At 41.6% G+C, this 10147-nt stretch overlaps 1 pseudogene across 1 annotated transcript; it reads right to left on the reverse strand.

Moving 5' to 3' along the window:
- Positions 1–645: 645 nt before the first annotated feature.
- LOC147319378 (RNA-binding protein 12B-like) lies at positions 646–8609 on the reverse strand (annotated as a pseudogene). The gene is made up of 2 exons (XR_015131544.1): positions 8468–8609; positions 646–2991 (listed from the first exon to the last, which is right to left on the reverse strand). The product of XR_015131544.1 is annotated as an RNA-binding protein 12B-like (transcript).
- Between the last annotated feature and the right edge of the window lie 1538 nt (positions 8610–10147).

Genomic DNA, 10147 nt, shown 5'->3' on the forward strand with positions numbered 1-10147 from the left:
AAGCATGAAATATGTTTATCAAAGGACCAAGGTCTCTGTTATTGAGATTTTAACCACTGTGTGATGCTCTCTAACAAGGCCTGCCTTTTTGAAATTTTAACTGGTTGTTTGACTCGTAGGAGCCGCAGTGCGCTCCGGGGTTCGCGCCAGCTGTGCACCCATATCATGTGATGCTGAACAGAGAAGCCTCAGAAACAGAGGCACTCGATTAGTGGCTGATACAAATAGAAATTGGCTAAAACACATGCTCAAAAGACTTCGTTGGGGGATCAGACTGTTAGTCTTGTCATTTTAAACACTTCCCGAGGCGCTGCATTCGCTATCATTTGTGTTTTAGAGCTCTCCCACAACTCTTCGCTAACTATGTGAGCGCATTCTGGCTCGGTCGTACCACCATTCACTCATGCTGAAGCTAGGGCGCAGCAGTAGCGGAGCAAGCAATAGTTTTAGACAGGCCTCTATAGTTATTATTTCAAACCTGTCAGTACACCATATTCACCACTACAGATGAGTAGTGACCATTTAAACGGTGGTCGTATTTAAGGTTTTTTTCTTTGAAGGCTGTCTACAAAAAAATAAAATCAATTAAATGCAGAATATCATAACAGGTCTTTGAGGGGAGAAAAAAAAATACATCACTGAACCCGAAATATTTTTTATTTATTATTTATCTGTATCCTGCAGATCCTAATTTAATGTTAACAATTCAAAAGCATCCATTTTTATTTTAAAATGACAAAAAGACAGTAAGATGAAATGGAATACACACTATAACAAGTTCAATCAAAAATTGAAATAGAGTATTGCTTTTAGCAGATAAAACAAGGCTAAATTAAATACATGCAAGCTAACTTTATAGTTAGAATCATAAAGCCACCCCATATCAACAGCCCCCAACACCCTCCTTTTCCCCACCCTACATAAAATAAAAAAAAAACGAAAAAAAATGAAAAAAACAACAACAAGGCAGTGGTTTTTCAAATCAACATTGTTTACATTTCCAATTACACCTGGAATTTTAAGTGCAATGAAAAGCAATTTTACTTTCACACAAGGAGTAGCTTTATTTTTCTCTGCCCTATTGGTCTCCCACCTAGTTCTTCAACTGCCGTTAAAGCCTCTCGACGAGACTCAAATACCAAAGTAGCAGAGCCTTTAGGTTTTCCACTCTGGTCATACTGCAGTGACACAGATCCAGGTATTATACGTATCGTATAATACCTGGATCTGTGCCAAAAATCGTAGATTTCTTCACTTCTGATTTGGAAAGGTAGGTTGAGTAACTGAACACAGGTGGGAGCGTCAAAAGGCTCCACAGGGGAGCGAAAACTGCCACGAACTCCATTGCCCCGGTCTTCTGGAGAACGAGACCGCGCTGCACGAGACTCATAATCAATACTTCCATGGATGCTATCCTGTGCATTAGTTACTGGTATACCCCCATCACGAGGAACCCTGAAGTCAGGATATGAAGTGTCACCAGTGAGATAAGATGCTTCGCTGCTCTTGCCCGAGTACTGCTCCCCTCTCAGCAGTGGCTCTTGCACCACTGGTGGATCAACACCCAACTCCTGCATCTCAGAACGTGTAATGCATTTTAGTATGACTTTTGACCCAAGAAACCGTCGTCCATCGAGAATGAGTGCCCTCATAGCCTCCGTCTCAGATCCAAAGACCACCATAGCTTGTCCAACCCCAGCACCTTCTCGGTCCTGCAGCACACACACATTGTCCTCTGTGATATTAAACCCAAGGAAGAAGTCGATGATCTCAACTTTTCGTACATCGAATGGCAGGTTTCGCACAAACACACATATCTTCTCTGAGTCATAAGGATCACTGGAGTAAGATGCAGGCCCCTCCCGAAACCTTTCAGAGTTTCCAGAAGGCCGGACAGTGGTACCTTGAGGTTTCAGAAGGGCAATCATGTTCTCCCTCGAAACTGGACGGGTATGCACTAGTCGATTGAAAAACTGTCTTTTTTTCATGAGCTAAAGCTTCACAATAGTCACGCAAACTCTTGAACAGCACCAGTGCAGATCTTTTTTGTTTCCCGTCAGAGTCAATCAAGTGCAGGATCTGGTCATCCCCAAGTTTCGCATTATGAAAAAGACGTTTTATATGTTCTTTTTCCACTGCAAATGACAGATTTTCCAACAAAACACAGTACTCCCCTTCTGAAGGAGCAATGTGCCTCTGAGCCACAGGTGATCGTGACCTTACACGGTGCTGTGGATCCCTCTGATCGGGAATGGGTGATCTCCCCCTTTGGAAACTGCCACCTATTACAGCTGTTGGCATTCTACCAGTAACCCGATGCCAATCATTCAATGTTGTCGTGGAGATCTCAATATACCTTGCGCCAATGTATTCCCGATCTCTCTTCAACCCTTCCATTGCATCCTCTCTTGTTGCAAATTTGACAAAACCTGTTCCATTGTTTAATCCTTGGCGATTTTTTACTAAAACAACTTCATCAACAACTAAACCACCAAAAAAAAATCACAAATTTCCTTTTCAGTGACAGAGAAAGGCAGACCTTTTAGAAACAAAAACACATCATCTGTGTTTGGGGCCCTCTGGAGCAGGGGTGGAGGACTGTCACCCGATCTGCTGGCTGACCTCCTGCCCATCTCTGGCTCCATAGATCTGTGAGGATGTCCAATGTCATCTTCAAGCCGCCTTTTCTGATCCCTCTCCACAATTTTTGTTGTTCTTTCGAGCATATTCTGAAACTCTGCTTTACTACTTAACAGGAATGTAACAGGTGAGCCTCTAATGACACCACCTGAATGTATCATGGCTCTTCTTGCATCTTCATCTGAAGCAAAGATAATGAAAGCCTCGTCTCGCTCCCCACCAATTATATGCACTCCTCCATCAGGAATTTTGAGGCCAGTGAAGAACCTGCGAATATCCTCAGAACCCGCTGTGACTCTCAGGCCCTGTAAACGGATGACGACCGCCATGCTGAAGCACAAACAACAGCACCTGTAGACAGAAGGATATAGAATAATATTATTGCCAACAGAGCATCTGTAGCTCTGTGCCAATTTCCCGGCATTTCACTGTACCACCATGGAATCTGAAAAGCAATGCACTCTCAGGGGCAGATACACCATTTACACCAATACCCAAAACGGTCAATTTTTTAAAAAAACACACACAAGACTGCCTAATAAGAACTGCAGAGGTTAATCACAAATCCACCTCACATTCTAAAGAGCCAAGCTTCAAAGCACAAAACTAAAGGCCTTTACGTTGAAATCGCAGCAAAATTAAGGAACTAAAACACAGACCATATTAAAACTAAAATTCTGCTCACTATTTAAAATATTTGACTCAAGTTCCCACCAAATTGACTTCACCAAAAACCCAAACAAACAAACAAAAAACATCGGTGGCACAATGTTCACCAGCAAATGAGGGGGGAAAAAATAAAAATAAAACCATACTGGTTTCAATAACCGAGCAAGATTAGTTCTGAAAGATGCCAAGCTGAAAATGAAATCACCTCCCAAAGAAGAAAAATCCTCAATATAGCGAGTCCACTTTCAAGTTTATAAATAATGTCCACTTATTTAGCCAAGTGATCAACTGCAGAACAGCCTCGATGACCAGTCATAAATCCAGCTGTGAAATCTGCGCTTGGTGGGGGGGTAGGGAGTAGTTCTTCATCTGGCACTGTCATCTTACAGAAAAAAATGACAAGATCACGCTTAACAGCAAATAACATCTCCAACCGTTAACCTTTGCTCCATCTGTTCCAGACATGATCAAACGCTGCTCCAAATCAGTCTCAGACTTCACAAGAACATTAAGCTTAGGGCTGCTCAATTAATCGAATTTTAATCAGATTACGATTTCGGCTTTCAACGATCATTAAAAATGACTGAGCCGATTATTAGCCCCTGCCTCGTGCTTTACTCTCGCGCTGCTCCGTGTGGCGAATCCAGCGCACCTCTCTGCATTTCTAACACGTGTCACAACAATTAAGAGCAGCCAGTGTTGCCAATTTAGCGACTTTGTCGCTATATTTAGCGAGTTTTCAGACCCCCTTAGCGACTTTTTTTCTAAAAAGCGACTAGCGACAAATCTGGCGACTTTTCTGGTATTATTGGAGACTTATTTATGACGACTTTTTGACGTGAAAACGCGCATCGCTCTTACTCTCAACAAGCAGCGGGTGCTGCCGTGGGCACCTCACCCGTGCCAAAGCTCTCCCAGGCGGAGGATAGTCCTCCCCCGCTGTTATCAGGGCAGGAGATGTTCTCATCCATGCGTCCAAAGGACAAATGAATCGCGCATGAGTGAAGCCGCTGCTCCCGCACTGACTGTAACGCAGTCAATTCTTCTTTTACTGTTATGCTGTTTTGTGGATCACAAAGTTTAAAACTACTTATAAACAAACACTCTCACACACAAAGTAACTCCACCAGAGCGCCAATTTCGGGTCACTTTTGCCAGTCCAGGCCCGGATAAAGGAGCAGGGTTGGAACTGTGACATTAAAAACAATAATTGTTAAAAGAAATTTAATTTGTAGTTCTAAATAAATTCTAACTGCATTTAGGACGTTTTTTACTCACTTTATGTCTCTTCCACGATGTTATTTCTCTCTCCAACAACGTAGGTTACAATTACATTAGCATGACCAATTCTACAAATTAAGCGATGACGTCATTTGGCGACTTCTAGCGACTTTTAGGACAACCAATAGCGATTTTACTTACTGAGGAGTTGGCAACACTGAGAGCAGCGGTTCCCAACCTTTTTTGCGCCACGGACCGGTTTATGCCCGACAATATTTTCATGGACCGGCCTTTAAGGTGTCGCGGATAAATACAACAAAATAAAACTAGTACCGGTACCGAAAAAAAGAACATTTATTCATAACACACGTGAAAAGACCAAGGAAAACTGAGTAAACGATAAAAACGATAACAAAATAACGCTGAAAACCGATAAAAACCCTGAAAACTATACATTTCACACCTGAGCCTCAACTCTCGCGGCTCGGTACCAAACGACTAACGGACCGGTACCGGTCCGAGGCCCGGGGGTTGGGGACCGCTGATTAAGAGGACCCGAGGGAAGCTCGGAAAGCTAAGCAGAAGTTATTTGGAGAGGAGAGTGACTGCTGTTGGTTTAAAAGAGAGGTAAAAAAAAAACTTCAGTGGTGTGGAAACATTATGGGTTCGCGGAGTCAGACGTGGATCAAGTAGACATAGTGTGTAAACTTTGCTACAGTGTCGTAGCTGCACCACAGAGCAACACTGCAAAGTTCAGTGAACAGATGTTTACATTTTTCATTTGTTTTTTATATTGCAAACATTTGCACAGTTATCCGTATTTGCACACTATTTTATGACAATCTTTAAAGTCATTATTCAATACATTGTTATTGTTAAATAAATATCGTCAAATAATCGAGATCTCAATTAATAAAAAATAATCGTGATTATCATTTTTGCCATAATCGAGCAGCCCTAATTAAGCTGCACATTTACAACACGTGAAACCCTTCAGTATTGCTTTAGAGCTAGGAGTATACCAGTGTGGGCATAGCTCAAAGCAGCATTTTCATTTGTTTTGGGCAAAGAAGTCCTTACTTGACGTTACTTACAATACCCAAATGTATCAATTATGTACATTTTAGCTTCAAAGCTGTGCAAAACACTCCAATGTTTCAGAAGTTAATAACTGACTGCTCGTAAAAAGCTAGTTAAAAAAATGTTTTATGCTTCAGCCACCACAAAGTCCACCTCAATTCATAATTAAATGAATTTGGATCTTCTTATAAGCAAACCTAATTAGATGGTGAAAATTCACACTCCTTTGTTCACTCCTTTTTTTGTGTTACCAGTTCAGATTTCCTGCTTTCAAGCTGGTCGGACAGGTCGAGCTAGACTGTTGTTTCTGATGAAGCAAAGCAGGAAAGAAAAAGACCTCAAAGAAATCAGGATGTTGTTCTTCTTCAAGGTTTCTTCACTACATTGCCGCCTTGATCCAGCTTCTCCCAATGATTCCAAAACGTGCAGTTTATAGCAGCAATGGCTGTATCAGGTAAAGGAAATAAGTAAGACTTTGAGCCAGTCGCTCATACAGGGAGTGCAGAATTATTAGGCAAGTTGTATTTTTGAGGAATAATTTTATTATTGAACAACAACCATGTTCTCAATGAACCCAAAAAACTCATTAATATCAAAGCTGAATGTTCTTGGAAGTAGTTTTTAGTTTGTTTTTAGTTTTAGCTATTTTAGGGGGATATCTGTGTGTGCAGGTGACTATTACTGTGCATAATTATTAGGCAACTTAACAAAAAACAAATATATACCCATTTCAATTATTTTTACCAGTGAAACCAATATAACATCTCCACATTCACAAATATACATTTCTGACATTCAAAAACAAAACAAAAACAAATCAGTGACCAATATAGCCACCTTTCTTTGCAAGGACACTCAAAAGCCTGCCATCCATGGATTCTGTCAGTGTTTTGATCTGTTCACCATCAACATTGCGTGCAGCAGCAACCACAGCCTCCCAGACACTGTTCAGAGAGGTGTACTGTTTTCCCTCCTTGTAAATCTCACATTTGATGATGGACCACAGGTTCTCAATGGGGTTCAGATCAGGTGAACAAGGAGGCCATGTCATTAGTTTTTCTTCTTTTATACCTTTTCTTGCCAGCCACGCTGTGGAGTACTTGGACGCGTGTGATGGAGCATTGTCCTGCATGAAAATCATGTTTTTCTTGAAGGATGCAGACTTCTTCCTGTACCACTGCTCGAAGAAGGTGTCTTCCAGAAACTGGCAGTAGGACTGGGAGTTGAGCTTGACTCCATCCTCAACCCGAAAAGGCCCCACAAGCTCATCTTTGATGATACCAGCCCAAACCAGTACTCCACCTCCACCTTGCTGGCGTCTGAGTCGGACTGGAGCTCTCTGCCCTTTACCAGTCCAGCCATGGGCCCATCCATCTGGCCCATCAAGACTCACTCTCATTACATCAGTCCATAATACCTTAGAAAAATCAGTCTCAAGATATTTCTTGGCCCAGTCTTGACGTTTCAGCTTGTGTGTCTTGTTCAGTGGTGGTCGTCTTTCAGCCTTTCTTACCTTGGCCATGTCTCTGAGTATTGCACACCTTGTGCTTTTGGGCACTCCAGTGATGTTGCAGCTCTGAAATATGGCCAAACTGGTGGCAAGTGGCATCTTGGCAGCTGCACGCTTGACTTTTCTCAGTTCATGGGCAGTTATTTTGCGCCTTGGTTTTTCCACACGCTTCTTGCGACCCTGTTGACTATTTTGAATGAAACGCGTGATTGTTCGATGATCACGCTTCAGAAGCTTTGCAATTTTGAGACTGCTGCATCCCTCTGCAAGATATCTCACTATTTTTGACTTTTCTGAGCCTGTCAAGTCCTTCTGTTGACCCATTTTGCCAAAGGAAAGGACGTTGCCTACTTCTTCTTCAGTCAAGTTTAACGGCAGCTTGCATCCAAAACTGTTGCATTACTGCCATCTCCTGGCTGTCAACCGTCCGTCACTAGGACGTTGCCTAATAATTATGCACACCTGATATAGGGTGTTGATGTCATTAGACCACACCCCTTCTCATTACAGAGATGCACATCACCTAATATGCTTAATTGGTAGTAGTTTTTCGAGCCTATACAGCTTGGAGTAAGACAACATGCATTAAGAGGATGATGTGGACAAAATACTCATTTGCCTAATAATTCTGCACTCCCTGTATGGTCCTTATGCAGGAGCACGCTGAAGTCACTGCTCAGTTCAAGATCATTAACCCAAAGTGAAAATTACAGGACCTTTTACCACCAATATCAATGAGAAAACGAACTAACATGGTATCTTGATGAGTCGCCTTCATGCACGGCAGGGAGATCTCAGAATCTTTGCAAACTGACAGTTGCTGTCAACCAGAAATCACCACCCATGCATCACGGGAGGGGGGCACGACCAACGACAGAGCCTTAACTGTTCCAGGTTGGCCATCCACGTAGAGAGAAACCCCCAACATGTACAATAACTTGCTAAATGACTTAAATGTGTCTCCAACGTGCACCTAATCAAAAGCTCAGTGCTCCAAGTACATAACAACCACGTCGCCAATACTGAATCGGACATGCCCCCGTTAGCCGCATCGTTGACAAAATATACACGTAAAATACACGCAACCTGCACACATCGTAACCTTGTATGCCAGCTGAGATTAGCTAACGTGGATTGTTCCCCAGGTTGTTTCTGGCACTTCAAACGCCTCTGCCGCTGAAACCAAGAACAAAATGTCGAGCTGAGCTGCACTCGTCTTTGTACCCAGCTAGGCCTGTAGCTTTAGCGTTAGCTCGTTTATCGCCCGAACCCGGCCAGCAGCAATGACGACGTTTTCGTTTTTTAATATTACCACCATACTGTCACATAACCAACGTCAGAACTTACACAAAAGGCAACCAAAGACTCTCGTTAAAATATCGAGAGCAGTGGAGATAATGAGAACAATAAAGCTCGGGTACGTCGCTCTCACGGCACTGTTTCAGGGGAAAATGGCCTTCTTCTTCCTCCTTTTAAAATTTTATTGCCAGTTGACAAACAACTGAATGGTGCATTACCGCCACCAACTGGTATGGAGTGTGGTCTGAAACGCGAAAGTGGGAAAGTGGCCTTCTTCGGCGCCTTTTTTTCTTCTTCCTCAGGCGGCGCGGTCCAAACCGAAGTCAAAGGTGCATGTTGCCGTCTACTGTACCGGCGTGAGAATGCTCAGGCAAAGTTCTAGCAGAGCCTAACCATTAGTTGACTTGCTAATTAACCAGCCTGTATCCTTAACACATTTACAATCTTCTCCAAAGTTACATTCATCTAGAGTTTTTTCCCCCACAATATACAGTTTTATATTGTCTGTGTGTGTGTGTGTGTGTGTGTGTGTGTGTGTGTGTGTGTGTGTGTGTGTGTGTGTGTGTGTGTGTGTGTGTGTGTGTGTGTGTGTGTTAATATTTTCTGCTATGCCTAATGATAATACAAAAAAAAGAAGAACAAATCAAAACAGAGATCAGATGAAATCTGCTTTTTAGGTATTGTGAGTGCAGTGTACTTTGGTGTAGTCTGCTGCGGGAGCAGCATTGGAGCTGATACCAGCAAACTGATTAAACCGCTCTGCAATTTTTTATGGAAGCCCATTTCCACCACTAAAAAAGGAAGAAAAATAAGTATCCATAACTTGAAATTTTGAGTTATCTTTCTCAAATCTTTGAGTTATTTTCTCAAAATTTCCACTTATTTTCTCGAAATTTTGACTTATTAACTCAAAATTTGAAGTTAGCTCGGCCAAATTTTGAGAAAAGTGAGTCAAAATTTTGAGCTACTTATCTCAAAATTTCGAGTTAATAAGTCGAAATTTCAAGAGAGTAGCTTGAAATTTCAAGAAAGATAACGCAAAACTTTGAGTTACCAAAACTTCGAGTTATGGATACTTTTTTTTGTGGCGGAAACGGGCTTCCAAAGACAGCAGATCACTTTCTCTAACAGGCTGATTCAGCTCTGATGGCACAAGGACAGATAAAGGAAATCTTTCATATCACTTGCGATCAACCTCAATAATTTAAAGTATCTGTCAGGCACAGAATCATCTCCTGCATATTATCATAATCAGTAATATTATTATTCATTGCAACTGCTGTACCAAAAGAATTAAAAGAAAGTATGGGATAACAAAAGTATTGCTCTTTCCATCATCAAATTCAAATTCAAATTTTATTTGTCACACACACACAACCATACACAGTATGACATGGGGGTGAAATGCTTGTAGCTGTACAATGCCCGACCATTATATGACAGAAGAAAAGTTTTACAATATTTACAATTTTCAGGTTACTACAAAAATGTACAAATTAACTTAGGAATTTACAGTAAAGAATGTGCAAATAGCAGAAGAGATTATAAAGATAAGGATTATAAATTATAGGAATTATAGGATTATAGAAAATGTGTGGTGACGTGTGTGAGAGTCCAGTCCTACACAATGACTACCTCCACAATCACATTAGTGCAGTTCAAATTGTTCCAGTGGATGACAAAAAAACTGAATAGGCAGCACAAAAAGTAATCAATCAAATAATAGAC

The sequence above is a fragment of the Aulonocara sp. 'chitande type north' Nkhata Bay genome, linkage group LG11 (genome assembly GCF_057382095.1).
Source record: "Aulonocara sp. 'chitande type north' Nkhata Bay isolate Kocher_YH1m ecotype deep benthic linkage group LG11, A_spYH_male_GT1.1, whole genome shotgun sequence".
Classification (NCBI taxonomy): Eukaryota; Metazoa; Chordata; class Actinopteri; order Cichliformes; family Cichlidae; genus Aulonocara; species Aulonocara sp. 'chitande type north' Nkhata Bay.